The 15,644-nt window shown below is 42.3% G+C and overlaps 1 pseudogene; it reads left to right on the top strand.

The window, feature by feature from the left end:
• Nucleotides 1–14,803, top strand: part of LOC101143777 (ribosome biogenesis protein BMS1 homolog) — a 31,064-nt pseudogene extending 16,261 nt beyond the window's left edge.
• The last annotated feature ends 841 nt before the right edge of the window (nucleotides 14,804–15,644 follow it).

Here is a 15,644-nt window from a genome sequence, read left to right on the forward strand (position 1 = left end):
TCTGGAATCTTACCTTGTACTCTCACATTTACATGGAAGTATAGCTTATTTCACCAATTATACTGTCTATCAAAAGCAGAAGTAGTTACTTACACCTGAAAATTTGTACTGAGAATGTAGCTGTGAATATGTTTAAGAAAGTATACTTAAAGCAGAAATCCAAGGAAGTATATTTAAATCAAAGCAAGAAATCCCATTTCCAAATGGCAATAAAGCATGTGTTACATAGAATCAGTGCATGAAAGTGTTTTAGTAGCCCAGATTAGATTGTACCCTGGCGAATAAGCAAGAGTTCTTTTTCATTTTCATCTTGCAATTCAACTGGGCATTTGGGTTCTTTTTCTATTCACTCATGTCAGATAGAGACATGCATGTTGTAAATTATTTTGTCAGAATGAAAGCCTGGCAGATTAAATGCTTTCTTCTCTTCTTGCTCTACTTGATATCAATCTCTTGTTCATTTCTTGATAATATGTTTGGTTATTTTTGTTTTCATTGCTTTTAGTGTCAGAGATGGCTTTGGATTCCCCGTTCTGTGTGCTGCTGTCTGGTTCCTGAACCCAGCTGTAGAGGTGTGTCAATCCCAACTGGTGAAGTACTGAGAGGAAGCTACACAAAAGGCAGCAAAGTATTAGTAAGTGTACCTCTGACATTTTAACCACCTCTGACTTTTCCATGGAATGGACAAGAAGTAGTAGTCTCTGTCAGAGCTACATTTTAAAGGAGAAAAAGAAACGTGAAGTCATGAACTGTTTATGCTGTTATTTTTGTGTTTACTCACCTCATTTATATTGACTTGTAAATTAGTAATTTGTGAACTATTATTTATCAATTCATTGCCTACATGTCAGGAAACAAATTTTCTTCTTAATAAAGAATCCGGTTGCTGGGCACATGGTTCACACCTGTAATCTCAGCACGTTTGGAGGGCAAGGCAGGAGGATTCCTTGAGGCCAGGAGTTCAAGACCAGCCTGGGCAATATAGCAAGATTTCATCTCTACAAAAAAATGGAAACATTGGCTGGGCATGGTGGCTCATTCCTATAGTTCAGGCTACTGAGGAGCCTGATGTAGGAGGATCATGTGACCCCAGTAGTTTGAGGCTGCAGTGAGCTATGATCCTAACACTGCTCTCCAGCCTGGGTGACACACCAAGTTGCCCTCTCTTCAAAAAAGGAATCTAGAGACATCAGTGTGTGCACAAGTATGGTTTGTGAATTTAGAAGTGCGTATGTGCATAGTTGTGCTCAAGAATGTGTTGATGATTATACCTTCTCAGAATGAAGGTAATTTTTTTTCTTTTTTTTTTTTTTTTGAGATGGAGTCTTGCTCTGTTGCCAGGCTGGAGTGCAGTGGTGCTCTCAGCTCACTGCAACCTCTGCCTCCCGGGTTCAAGCAATTCTCCTGCTTTAGCCTCCCAAGTAGCTGGGACTACAGGCACACACCACCACTCCTGGCTAATTTTTTGTGTTTTAGTAGAGATGGGGTTTTACCATGTTGGCCAGGATGGTCTCGATCCCCCGACCTTGTGATCCACCCACCTTGGCCTCCCAAAGTGTCGGGATTACAGGTGTGAGCCACCGTGCCTGGCCTGAAGGTCATTTTTATAAAGATCTCTCCACATCTTAGATTTGATTCTTCCTTTAAATATTTTTCTGATTGACATTTGAAAGCACCTGACCTTATATAAAATGAAGAATTTTCATAACTCCATAAAAGGAGAATTATGGCATCATCTACTATTTCTTTCTCGTCTCATAAATCTAAACCATCAACCTGCTTATTTTTGTATACTGTCACACTGTGTATTCCCTGCATTGAATGCCTTTCTATTGACATTGTCTGTAAAAATTGTGGGAAGTTTTCTGCACCCTGAAATTTCTGTTATGCGGATTAAATATCCACTATCCATGTTTTTCCAAGTCTTACAGCAGAAAGGGTAAATGCAGCCCTCACAGCAGCCTGTTGTTCGTCCTGCAATTGTGTTTCCATCACATTACACAAAGCCTCTTTGTCTTCGTGGTTCTACCCTACTAATAAGTTTTTTAAAAAATTATGTAATGTGTGTATATACAAATACCTATATGTATGTGTGTACACATACAGCTGATATCTGCTGAGATTATGTATGCATGAACTATAGAATTAACTTGTAATTTTAAGAAAATAAATTATTTTGTAAAGATAAATCTCATGTTTAAGAAGAGGAATAGAGGAATTACAATTGAATCATTTAGGGATGCCTCAGCCTAAACATAATATGGAAAAAGCCATAACCAAAAGTCATTTTAGAGTACTGCTAGGTTACTCAACCTATCATCACATTTAATTAAAATGTCAGTTTGAACCATGGCCAGTGTATTTTGGTTAATATGTTATTTAAATCAACTTGTGAAGTCTTCATTTTAAATATAGAATTTGTGTTAATGAACTGGAAAATAACATTCTATTGCTTGGAAGATGTGTTAAAGTCTAAAGATTTATGACTTTGTAAAAGAAGAAAACCAGCTGGTGATCAGTTGGCATTAGTATATGAGGATGTACTCATATTTGGTAATAGCCATTTTTTTCTAACTAGAGTAAGGGAGTTGGGAATGGGAGGCAGATACAAGGACACAGACATGTAAAAAATCATAGAACAAAACTGTATTGAGTTCTGAGTATGGGTCTGTGATCCATGGTTCAGTTTGAGAGGTTCATGTGTCCCTTATGAGAAGGGACAGGAAAGCCAGGAGGACAGGAGTATGTTTGGGCCTGTGCCTCTGCTTCCACCACAGAAGTCAGCAGCTCTACCTTTCTCTTTTCTCCTCTTTATCTAATAATTGTCTCCTCTTCAGATTTGGGAAATGAGCTTAATCAAAGATTTGTTGTGTTTTTTTGTTTGTTTGTTTTTGAAATGTGGCCTCAGTGTGTTTGCCCAGGCTGATCTTAAACTCCTGGGCTCACATGATCCTCCCTCTCAGCCTCCTGAGTAGCTGGGACTACAGGCATGTGCCACTACACCCAGCTAAGTTAATGCTAATGTGTAGTTTATCTGCTTCAATTTTGAAGGGTAGGATATATATAGTTATGTGTGTGTGTGTGTGTGTGTGTGGTGAGGGGGTAGTGTTTGTGTGTGTGTGTATATATATTTATATATTCCTAGTCCATTGCTGCTACAACAAACTACCACTATGTCAGGGCATAAAACAAATTTATTACACTCCTGTATGTCAGAGTGTGATGTGGATCTCACTGGGCTAAAATCTAGGTGGTGGAAAGGCTACCTTCATCTCTAGAGGCTCTAGAGGATCTTTTTTCTCACCTTTTCCACATTCTGGAGTCTGCCTGCATTTTTTGGCTTTGGGCTCTTCTCCACTGTCACCATTAGCAACCTTGCATCCCATGGACCGGTCTTCTTTGGCCACATGTCTCTGTGGCTCTTTCCTTCCCCCTTCTCTTCCACTGTTAAGGACTCATGTGCTTACTTAGTCCTGAATGGAGACACCGTCATCATCCACATGAGCCCACTGTCCTAATCCATACAGGCTGCTACAAGGAAATGCATTAGACCAGGTAGCTTATAAACAATAGAACTTTGTTTCTCACAGTCCTGGAGGCTGAGAAGTGCAAGATCAAGGTGCCGGCAGTATTGGTGTCTGGTGAAGGCCTGCTTTCTCATAGAGGCTTCCTTCTTGCTGTGTCTTCACATGGTGAGAGGAACAAACAAGCTCCCTTGTGCCTTTAATAAGGTGCTAATCCCAGTCATGAGGGCAGAGTCTCCTGTAAGGCTTAACCTCCTAATTCCATCACCTTGAGGGTTAGGATTTTAACACATGAACATTGACGGAACACAACGTTCATTCCATAGCACCAGGGTAGTCTCCTCATGTAAAGGTCTTTACCTGAATCACATGCATGATGTACCATTTTCATGTAAGGTTCTAGGAATCTGTGGACATCTTTGGGGGGGGCCATTATTTTGCTGATCACATATTACATGTATTTTAATATTCTAGACTAGTATGAAAACAATGCCACTTCCATTGCTTTATATATGTATATATATATACACATTGTCTAATGCTATAATTAAAAAAAAGTTGTAGACACAAATATACCCATTTAAAAAAACACCCATTTTTTGCTATTTTACTTCATACTGCCAACTCCTTTTTCCTGAAACTGCTTCAACTCTGGAATTCTTTTTTGCTATTACTTTTATTTTATTGAAATATTCATGAACGAGCATACACTTGTATATGGATTTAAAATTCACAGTTATGTTCTCATGAATTCATCTGTGAATAACATTTTATAGACAAAATGTCTGCACTAGGACAAGAGAAAGATGTATAATTCCCTTGTTCTAAGGTACCGCCATTCATTGTTATTATTTTAAAATATGAGTGTTGACTGATGTTAAAACACAAAATGGGGCCAGGAGTGGTGGCTCCTGCCTGTAATCCCAACACTTTGGGAGACCGAGGTGGGTGGATCACCTGAGGTCAGGAGTTTGAGACCAGCCTGGCCAACATGGTGAAACCCCGTCTCCACTAAAAATACAAAAATTAGCTGGGCATATGTTGCACGCCCGTAATCTTAGCTACCCGGGAAACTGAGTCAGGAGAATTGCTGGAACCTGGGAGGCGGAGGCTGCAGTGAGCCGAGATCACACCAGTGCACTCCAGCCTGGGTGACAGAGCGAGACTCTGTTCTTCCCCCCACCCCCCCCAAAAAAAAAAACACAAAAAGGGATAATTGGCCGGGCACAGTGGCTCACGCCTGTAATCCCAGCACTTTGGGAGGCCAAGGTGGACAGATCACCTGAGACCAGGAGTTCGAGACCAGCCTGACCAACATGGAGAAACCCTGCCTCTACTAAAAATGCAAAAATTAGCCTGGCATGGTGGCACATGCCTGTAATCCTAGCTACTCAGGAGGCTGAGGCAGGAGAATTGCTTGACTCTGGGAGGTGGAGGTTGCTGTGAACCAAGATTGCACCATTGCACTCTAGCCTGGGCAACAACAGCAAAACTCTGTCTCAAAAAAAAAAAAAAAAAAAAAATTTATAACTGGGCAGTGGAATTGAAAATCATTTTTAAAAATATCCAAAATACCTAAGGAACTTGTATAAATAAATAGAAAAAAAAGAGAGAAAAACATCAAGAAGCCCACAAAAAAGCAGATTTGTAAATGGGCAATGGATTTGAATAGACATTTAGCCAAAGAAGACATCCAGTTGGTGAAAAGGCATATGGAAAGGTGCTCAGCATCACTGATTATCAGGAAAATGAAAATTAAAACCACCACAAGTGCTTTAGACCATAGCAGCATGCATGAAAGTTTTCAGGCCTCCAGTGGTTGGGAGTGGCTGAGGAGATTGGGGAGCTTCTGTCTGAGTTGGAAGAGTGGAGTCTCAACAAGAACCAGTGTATTCTGGACATGTGTGGGCCCTGGAGTGTGCATGGCTGGATGTCTTGTCTACCTGTGCCTTAACAGAGTGACACCGTTGTGGTGTGGTCGATCAGAGGGCCAAGTGGCTTTCAGAGGGAGTGGGAAGTGGTGGGGGTTGGTTTGTTTGCCCATGGATGAAAGCAAAAGTGAGTTGGCTTCCCAAGGACTTTTCCCAGTAGCCTGTTTTGCTACAATTCTAGACCCAGACTGGGGTCCCAAGGCATCATAGCCCACAGCTTCTTAGCAAGTCCATGTTCAGTTGGATCCCCCAGCTCAGCCTGGGTCATCCCCACCTTCTGCCTCTTGGGCCATAGCTCAGCTCTGCACACTGAGCCGTCATCCTATGGTGAGCAAGACCCCATTCTTGGGCTTCAGTCTCTTTCCTTGCAGCAGGCAATCAAGGTGGTGGCTGGAAAGGGCCAAGGAGCCACATCTCACAGTGCCCTGCTGCCTGAACAAGGACCAGAGGCCTGTGGAACACATGGCTCTCAGATTTCTCCCATTTGATGACTCATCAGCTGCCCCCACATGGCTTTCTAGCTCACAGCAGATCTAGCCTTCTCTGAGCAGTGAAGATGGGATGTTTTATGGTCATTTTCCCTGGTGTGCAGAGCCCAAGTGGAGTTCTTCAGCACACCCTAGTCCATCCCCTCACTAACACCCCCACCTGTCCAGTCTTACCTGCCTTCATATCAAAAGCACACAGTTAACCCAGAGGGCTTCTGCCCTGCCCTGCCTGACTTTCTGGGAAACCCCCCTCTCCACCCACCCTAATCAGGACACTGTCTGAAGGTTCCCTCTCATCATTTTAAAAGGAAGAGAAATTTTTCTGCCACAGAGGTTCTGGTGAAGTGGCCTGCTCCCACATCACAGGGTGATGGCGGTTTGGGCTGGACCAGGATCAGACAGTGCTGTCCTGAGGCTGGCCGTCTGATAAGGCACTCCAGAAAGGGCAGTGGTGGAGCCCTGGGAGGCTTTCTGCTCTCCTGATTGCAGGTTTTTGGTGAGAGGACCTATTGGCCACTAGGGTGTCTGCGGGTGTGTGTGTGTGTGTGTGTGTGTGTGTGTGATGTGTGTTTACTTGGATTGACTTCTTTCAGCATGAAGCCCACTGTTTTGCTGAATGTATCTCACTGTTTCCTGAAACTCAGTACATTCAGCTGGCTTAAGGGTCCTGGGACCTCGCTGTGTCATATTTGCACAAGCCTAGTGTCTGTGCAGACTGTACACTGGAGTTCAGTTGTAAGACCCTTTTGATCCCTTATTCTGTTCCTGTAATAGAAAAGCCATTTCACTCAATGGAATAGAAACCCAGATCCGATGGAGAGATGTTCTAATCTGCCATACACTGGGGCAGTGGCCAGTGATTTGGACTTTGTGGCACAGATGGAAATTTCCAGGCTCTCTAGGTGGTAGACAGAGGCCTCACTTCTTAACAAACTCCCCCACTCCACCCCTGCCAATGAGGACGTTGCTTAGAGGTATTTCTATCAGTGTTGAGTAGAAGAGATCATTTCTTGATGTTGAACTTCAGGTAAGGATGCCAGCTTCTGCATATCAGGGTGGTGATGCTTGGGCTGAGACAGGTCTAGACAGCACTGTCTGAAAGGGGGCTCAAGGAAGTAGCTGTGAAAGGCCTCTGGGATGTTTTCTGCTCCCCTTTCTGCAAATTCCCTGGAGGGAGATCCTGTTAGTCACTACAGGGTGTGTGTGTGTGTGTGTGTGTGTTCATCACTTGTTGCTTGGGGGTGGGAAGAGACAACAAAAGCCTACAGAATCTATAGTTCTCAGTTCATCTCCCATCCTAGTCCAATCATGGCCTAACATCCTTAGCTACCGATCGCAGAGGACACTCTGCGCATTTGTGTTCATGTGGCCTTGGATGTTGGCAGATTCAGATTGGTGCCCCAGGCATCTGTGCCTGTAACTGCAGTTTCAGTGGGCTCAGGACCAGGCTAAAGGGCCTCCAAGCTTCCTCCAGTTTCCTGGTGCATGCATGTGCAATATGCTCCCCTGGCCTGGGTCTTTCCTGCCGCTTCTTGCCAGTTGGGTCAGAACTAGCTTATTAACCAGTTTTTTTTCTGAGCTTTAATCGAACTGGCTCCAACCAGTTGGAGACTTGAAAAGGGCTACATGATAGTTATAGATTTTTAAAGATATATTATTTTAGAGTAGTTTTGAGTGTACAGCAAAATGGAGTGCAGAGTCCAGAGATCTCATATGCCCTCAATTCCTGTATACTCTTGGGTCACTCCACCAACAACCTCCTACACCAGAGCCACTTTGAAACATTAGAAAATATATTTGAGCATTCAGAAATGTATAAACTAGGCAGCCCCAGACTGCAAGCAGCTCAGAGGTCCAACAGAGAGGCTTAGGGAGGGTGGGGGAAGAATTTTATATGGTGAATGTGGAAGAAAAAGAAAATACTTGATTGGGTAAAGTGGAGCAGTGGCCTCATTTGGAACATTACAGTGGAAGGTCTCTAGTTAGATGTTAGTTGGTGGTTTCTGATTGGTTAAGCTTAAGTTTCCTTTTATTATTTACACTGAGTCAAGTTTTGGTTTATTTGAGGAGGAATTGAGTGCACTGCAGCCACCTCAGCCTCATGGCCACCTGTTTATTTGATTATTTTTAACAGAGAAGATCCTTTTAAAAATATCTGTTACCCTGGCTGGAGTGCAGTGACGTGATCACGGCTCACTGCAGCCACAACCTTCCAGCTCAGGTGATCCTCCCACCTCAGTGCTCCCCACCCTGAGTAGCTGGGACTACAGGCATGTGCCACCACACCACCATGCTAGGCTAATGGTTTGTATTTGTTTGAGAGATGCAGTTTCCCTAAGTTGCTTAGGCTTCTTTTGAACTCTTAGACTCAAATAATCTGCCTGCATTGGTCTCCCCAAGTGCTGGAATTACAGGCCATCTAAATCTTTTATCTCAGATTTGCCTTGTGACAAAAGGAGGGGTACTTTTTCTGACATGATGAGGCAGAGAAAGGTGAGGTGGGTGCATCCTGTGCATGTGATTTTCTCAGGTGATGGGAATATGGTCGGCTCTTGCCTAATGGGATATATTTTCTCTTTGAATGATTTGGCAAGATATCAGATGAGAGAAGTTGAATAAATGTTAGAAGAACATAGAAAAAATAGGTTATACACGTTGCGTTTCTGAAGAAATGATGTCATTGGAGAAACAAAACTTTTATTGATTTCTGGAAACATTTAGGGCCAATTTTTTGTGAAAGTAATTTGAATTTATGATGATATCTCTGACCACTTTTTGATATTTTTTCTGGTTCAGGTGAGTGGTGTCATTGAGCAAACACAAAGTCGGGCTCATCCAAGGATGAGATTTTGCCAGAGAAAGGATGAGCAGCAAGTCAGGGAGCTTAAGGTAATTATGAGAAAGTGACTATCTAAAATTGCTTAGGTAGAAGGAGACAGATTGGATTTTTGTGTGTTTGGTATTTGGGATAAGAGGGATGTGGGTGTGTACTTGAGATGTGTTGTTTATTCTCTCTCTCTTTTTTTTCTTTTCTTTTTTTTTTTTTTTTTTTTTGAGAGGGAGTCTCACTCTGTTGCCCAGGCTGGAGTGCTGTGGCACAGTCTTGGCTCACTGCAACCTCTGCCTCCCAGGTTCAAGGGATTCTCCTGCCTCAGCCTCCCGAGTAGCTGGGATTACAGGCGCCTGCCACCACGCCTGGCTAATTTTTGTGATTTTTTTTTTAGTGGAGACGAGGTTTCACTATGTAGGCGAAGCTGGTCTCGAACTCCTGACCTCAGATGATCCACCCACCTCAGCCTCCCAAAGTGCTGGGATTACAGGCGTGAGCCACCGCACCTGGCCTGTTTATTCTCTTAAGAGAGAAAATGAGGGGATTAATGGACTGTAGTTCTGGACAAGGTGGAAAACTCTTAAAGTGGAAGTACTGGGGCAAGTGCTCTGACAGGCTAGGATGGTGCAGTCAGTCCCTTCACCCAGAAATCAGTAGAATGTTAGCATTTCATACTCAAACCTTGTGAAAAACAGGTGGTGGAAAGGAAATCCCTCACAGCAACTGGCACCATAATCAAGACAATGTTTGCAGAATAAATGGAGTTACCTGCTTTCAGCCCCAGGTCGTAGCTATTGTCTGCCCTGCTGATATGTGATAATAATTTGTGAACCTGTTGTCTTAAAATGGGGTCACTCATCTCCAGTAGAATTAAGTCCACAGTGAAGTTGTCCCCCCATCCCCAAAGAGATAAACATATATAAATGAACTCACGTGATAACAACTACTGCTGCCTGGGATCATGAGAGACCTGAACTGAACTGATAGGAAGTGAAAGGTGGCTGAGATAATGAGAATAGACCCATCTGCAGAGGATCATAAAACCAGCAAAAACAAGATCTTGTCTAAGATGCCTTCACAAACTTTGTCCATGAGAACTCTTAAGGATTTCAGCAGACCTGTTGGCTGCTGCTGTGATCTCTGCCCAAGAGGAGCCTCTGACCAACATCCAAAGGGCTTCTGGACCCACTGGACTCCTCTGGAGGTACCTTGGTCTCCCGATCCATGGCTGTGGTTTTTTACTCCCTTTATCACTGCCTGTGTGTAGAATGATAATTGCACAATTGATAGTGTGAAGACCTCTTGATAAATGGTAAATCTGAGCATATGTATTTGGCTGACATGTCATTGTGAAACCTCACAGCTTCAGTCAGTGTCTCTCCAAGGACTAAACAATGGAAGACTGTAGAAGATGCTATTCATTAAGATATCTCAAGAATATGGAAGACTATTATTCGCTTCTCATGGGACAGGACTTTATAGGGCACCTGAAAAAACTCCCATGAAAAATCACTTTTACAAAATGTCAAGTTATGATATCCAAGATGAAACCAATGAGTCACAACATTCACATAATACACTGTACAACCCTGATCTCTTGACTGTCATCAAATGTTTCTTACCTCTAAACCAAAGTTTCATTTTATAATTTAATTTTTCTCATTTTTTCCATTCTCTTAGCTTAAGAAAAGATCATTACAAACTTCTTGTAAGTTTTTCATATATGCTTGCAAAGGGTTGTAAAACTTTATTGTGATTATCCTTGCTTTAAGCTGAAACTTCCCTAATCTTTCTTTAGAGATTGTGGCATAGCATGTTAGTTTCTTTTCCATATCCAGTTGTTTTCTGTAATGAATACAGAAATACGGGCACTATTTTGTAACTTTAAATAGACATCATCTCAAGTCTACAAGAATTATCCAAAATGGTATTTAATGACATTTCTAGGTCTTCAGACACTATTAATGCAGATTGTAGCCTCTAGGTCCTGAAGATTTTACTAGATACTGGTTACTGAAACTGAGCTTTCTTGAATTCTTTTTCCTTCCACTGTGGTTTCCTGCATTTCAACATATCACCTATTTTTGTCCTCAAAGGTTACTTAAATTTTTTCCACAGAATTAAATTAAATATGAATCATCCCTCCTCTGATTTTTGAAATGACCCTTTGCTTCCTATGATAATGATTCTTCTGGTCCGTTTTGTAGTTATATGTTAGAGTTTGTAAATAGTCATACATTTTGCAACTGCATATAATTTTCTTATTATTTTTTCCTCTTCCTCTAAAACTGCTGTTATTTCTTTTAACTTTTTGTGGGAAAAATTAAACCCATCTTTCACTTTGTTGATATACTTATTTATAATTGAACTCCTTGATTTTTGCTCGAATTGCTTTTCAAGTTACCCACTTTTAGGGAAGACATTATTTGGGTTTTGTTTAGTGTATCAGGCTTTTTTTAGTTAGTTGTATCAAGAAGTGTAGACTTTTCTATACGTAATATCCTTTTTCCCACAGTATTTTTTTTTTTTTTTTAAGTCTAGCCGGGTGCAGTGGCTCACGCCTATAATCCCAGACTTCGGGAGGCCGAGGCAGGCGGATCACAAAGTCAAGAGATGGAGACCATCCTGGCTAACACGTTGAAACCCCATCTTTACTAAAAATACAAAAAATTAGCTGGACATGGTAACGGGTGCCTGTAGTCCCAGCTAATCAGGAGGCTGAGGCAGGAGAATGGCATGAACCCAGGAGGCAGAGGTTGCAGTGAGCCGAGATTGTGCCACTGCACTCCAGCCTGGGTGACAGAGCAAGACTCCATCTCAAAAAAAAAAAAAAAAAAAAAAAAAAATTCTATTAAAATAAAGGTCATCAAAAGATCTTTTCCTAAACCTTTCCTTTACCAGAAATAGCTCTAGTGTCACATGGTCCTTTCTCCCTTCTTGCTTTTGTAGGAATCCAAGCTAATCTGTCCCTGATCCGGATTGCACGCACCTGTGCCTTTTGGGGCCCTTCTGCATTAGTTCTTCCTTCTCTTCTAACCTCAAAAATGTGTTTTCTCTGTTGGCTCTTTCCCTTTAACATAGAAGTATACTCACGCTTTTGTTGAATCTTGAAATAAAAGGCTTCCTTTACCACATATCTCCCTTTAATACTACATCTCTCTTCTCAGCCAAATACTTGGGAAGAGAAGCCCTGAGTTTGTGTCATTGTTTTCTCACCTCCAGTTCACTACTTTGCCCACTGCCTGACATCCAGCTCACTCACACACACACACAAGCCCAATCACTAAGTTGCCATAGCTAATTTGTAGCTTTCCTGCCCTCCTGGCAAAATTTGACTCTGCATTGGGATAATACATGTCGAGTACCTATTGAACAGGCACTGTGCTAGGTGCTGCTGTTATAGATATGAAAAGAAGGCATCATCTCCTTTCTAACAACTCACAGGAGCAGCCATTCCTGATTCATACATGTCTCTTGACTCCCAGTGCTCACTTTTGCAAGCTTCACTTAATGCCGTGTAAATCACCCTATTCTCCAGGTCTTCTTTCTTCCCAGTTCTTCTTACTATACACAACTTCTCAAGGCAGTCACCTGCACACCCATGGCTTCAATTGCTTTCTGCATTCTCTGAGAACAATATAATTTTAAATGGTTTTATTTCATGTATTAGCTTTATTTTATACAAGGTGCCTCACTTGCTGTAACCATAGATTCAAAGTTGCTCCATGAAAGTAATAAATGAAAAATGGTGATTTTTTTAGCATGTAAATTTTAGGAAATTTCCCCAGTTATGCTTAGTGGCTTGATTTAGTGTGTATGTTATTTTTGAAAACATATGTTGGGATGTCACAAATGGACTTAGCCTACAGAGATTTATATTCAACTTTTGACCAGAGAGTTCCATTTTAATGTGACACTGAGAGTAAAAAACTATCTTTTCCTCCTTACCTATTTCTCTTCCTACATTCTCGGCCAGGAGGAAGGCACTGCTACATACCTAGTCTTCCCCAGCAGAGCCTGAGCAGCTCTGTTTTCCTTCTACTTCCCCTCTTCTTTCACATCTCATGACCAAGCACTTCCTATTCTGTCTCCCAAATGATCACAGACTTTTTCCTCCACTTTTGTCACTGCCACTGCCCTTAGCATTACTCTGCCTTTAGAGAAAGTCTCTTAATTGGTTTGGTTGCTTCCTTCAGTCTTTATTATACAGACCACTACACGCACATCTGACAGAGACTTTTCACCTTTTTATGGTTGAATGACTGAAATTCCCAGAATAAAATTAAAACCACCCCAGCATCAAATTTGAGGTCAAATGGAGGTGGGTTTGTATCCCAGGTTCATATACTGTCCAGCAGTTTGGTCTCAGAAAACTGACCTCCTTAAGCCTTTGTTTGTGTATCTGCCTACACTCATTGAGAGTTGGGACTATTTCACATATACAGTGCCTGGCATGTAGAAGGGACTTAATCAATGTTGAAAGAAGGGGAGGCATTTTAAAATCCACATCAAAAAAATGTTGTTCTGTTCGGGAGTGGTGGCTCATGCCTGCAATCCCAGCACTTTGGGAGGCCAAGGCAGGTGGATCACCTGAGGTCAGGAGTTCGAGATCAACCTGAACAACATGGTGAAACCCCATCTCTACTAAAAATACAAACATTAGCTGAGCATGGGGGCGGGATCCTGTAATCCCAGCTACTTGGGAGGCTTAGGCACTTGAATGAGAATCACTTGGACCCAGGAGGTGGAGGTTGCAGTGAGCAATGATTGTGCCACTGCCTGGGCAACAGAGTGAGACTCTGTCTCAAAAAAAAAAATAAAAAGTAAAAAAAATTCTTTTAAAAATATACGAATCTGGCTGGGCATGATGGCTCATGCCTGTAGTCCTAGCACTTTGGGAGGCTGAGGCGGGCCTGACCAACATGGAGAAACCCCGTCTCTACTAAAAATACAAAATTAGCCGGGCACGGTGATGCATGCCTGCAATCCCAGCTACTTGGGAGGCTGAGGCAGGAGAATCGCTTGAGCCCGGGAGGCAGAGGTTGCAGTGAGCCAAGATCACGCCATTGCACTCCAGCCTGGGCAACAAGAACGAAACTCCGTCTCAAAAAAAAAAAAAAAAAAAAATAGTCTTCAGCAAGGTTGAAGCATAAAAGGTTAATAGCCAGAATCATTTATCAATTGTATTTCTATACATCTACAAGACACAATCTGAAAATGAAATTAGAGAAACAATTTCACTGGGCAACAAGAGCAAAACTTCGTCTCAAAATAATAATAATAATAATAATAATAATAATAATAATAATCTACAATGTCATTTCCCATCCAAGCTTGACTTCTACCTTTACTTTCTGATATGGTTTTGCCATGTCCCCACCCAAATCTCATCATGAATTATAATCCCCATAATCCTGATGTGTCGAGGGAGGGGCCTAGGGGGAGGTGATTGGATCACGGGGGCAGTTATCCTCATGCTGTTCTTGTGATATTCAGTAAGTTCTCATGAGATCTTATAGGGTTTTGTTTTGTTTTGTTTTTTGGGATGGAGTCTTGCTCTGTTGTCCAGGCAGGAGTGCCATGGCACGATCTTGGCTCACTGCAGTCTCTGCCTCTTGAGTTCCAGTGATTCTCCTGCCTCAGCCTCCTGAGTAGCTGGGATTACAGGCATGCACCACCACACCCAGCTAATTTTTGTATTTTTAGTAGAGACAGGATTTCACTACATTAGCTAGGCTGGTCTCAAACTCCTGACCTCAGTTGATCCACCTGCCTTGGCCTCCCAAAGTACTAGGGTTACAAGTGTGAGCCACTGTGCCCAGCTGAGATCTGATGGTTTTATACATGTTTGACAGTTGCTCCTTCACATGTTCCCACTCTCTGTGCGGCCACCATGTAAGTCGGACCTGCCCTTCTGCCATGATTGTAAGTTTCCTGAAGGACTTCCCCCTCTGCCATGATTGTAAGTTTCCTGAGGCCTCCCCAGCCATGTGAAACTGAGTCAATTAAACCTCTTTCCTTTAAAAATTACCCAACCTCAGGTATTTCTTTATATCAGTGTGAAAACAGACTGCTATACTTTCTGATAATCATGCTTAAGCAATTGGGGAATTCAGACTACTTGGGATCAAACTATGGCCCCACCCTTAGCAGTCATGTGACCTTGGGGAGGTTACTTACCTTCTCTGTCTCAACAACTTCTGTAAAATCTGTAACATGAGATTGTTTCTGAGGGTTAAATGAGCATAGCACAGTGGGGACACTGTCAGGCACACACTACTTGCCAGATGTCGAGTATTCATCTTTATTGAAATAGGACTGTGGTAAGCCACTTTATGGCTCTCGATTTTGTATGAGAAAATCATGCTTAGTGCCTTGTTAGTAAAAGAAAGAAAACCTGAAAGTCCCTGCCATGGAAGGAAGAAATAGTGGGGAGAAAAGGGAGTTGGTAAGTTTCAGCATTTCAGAGCTTGGAGGGGCAAGTTAGGTTTCTATTTTATGGAGAAGGAGGTGGAGGCAGGATGGGTCCTAAGGTGTCATTCAAAACACACAGCCATAACTCTTTATTGAGAGTAGAGCTAGGGCCCCAGGGATTGCTGTGGTCAAGTTGCGGACAAAAATGACCACTCGTTGGAAGACAGGAGAGGAGTGTTTAGTTACAAAAGCAGTCAACAATTCAGGTGTATCTATATTCAGTCAGCAAATAAAAGTTGTTCAACTTGGTTGCTAATGGGACCCACTCTACTGAGGCTTTGTATAGAACTCATAGAGGAAGATGGCTTCAAGTAATGAACTACCCTGTGCTTTTCTTAGGACTAAAATCTCAGGAAGCTGGTGATGAATGAAAACCTTAGTCCCACTGGCACTGCAC

The sequence above is a fragment of the Gorilla gorilla genome, chromosome 8, assembly GCF_029281585.2.
Source record: "Gorilla gorilla gorilla isolate KB3781 chromosome 8, NHGRI_mGorGor1-v2.1_pri, whole genome shotgun sequence".
NCBI classification, from domain to species: domain Eukaryota; kingdom Metazoa; phylum Chordata; class Mammalia; order Primates; family Hominidae; genus Gorilla; species Gorilla gorilla.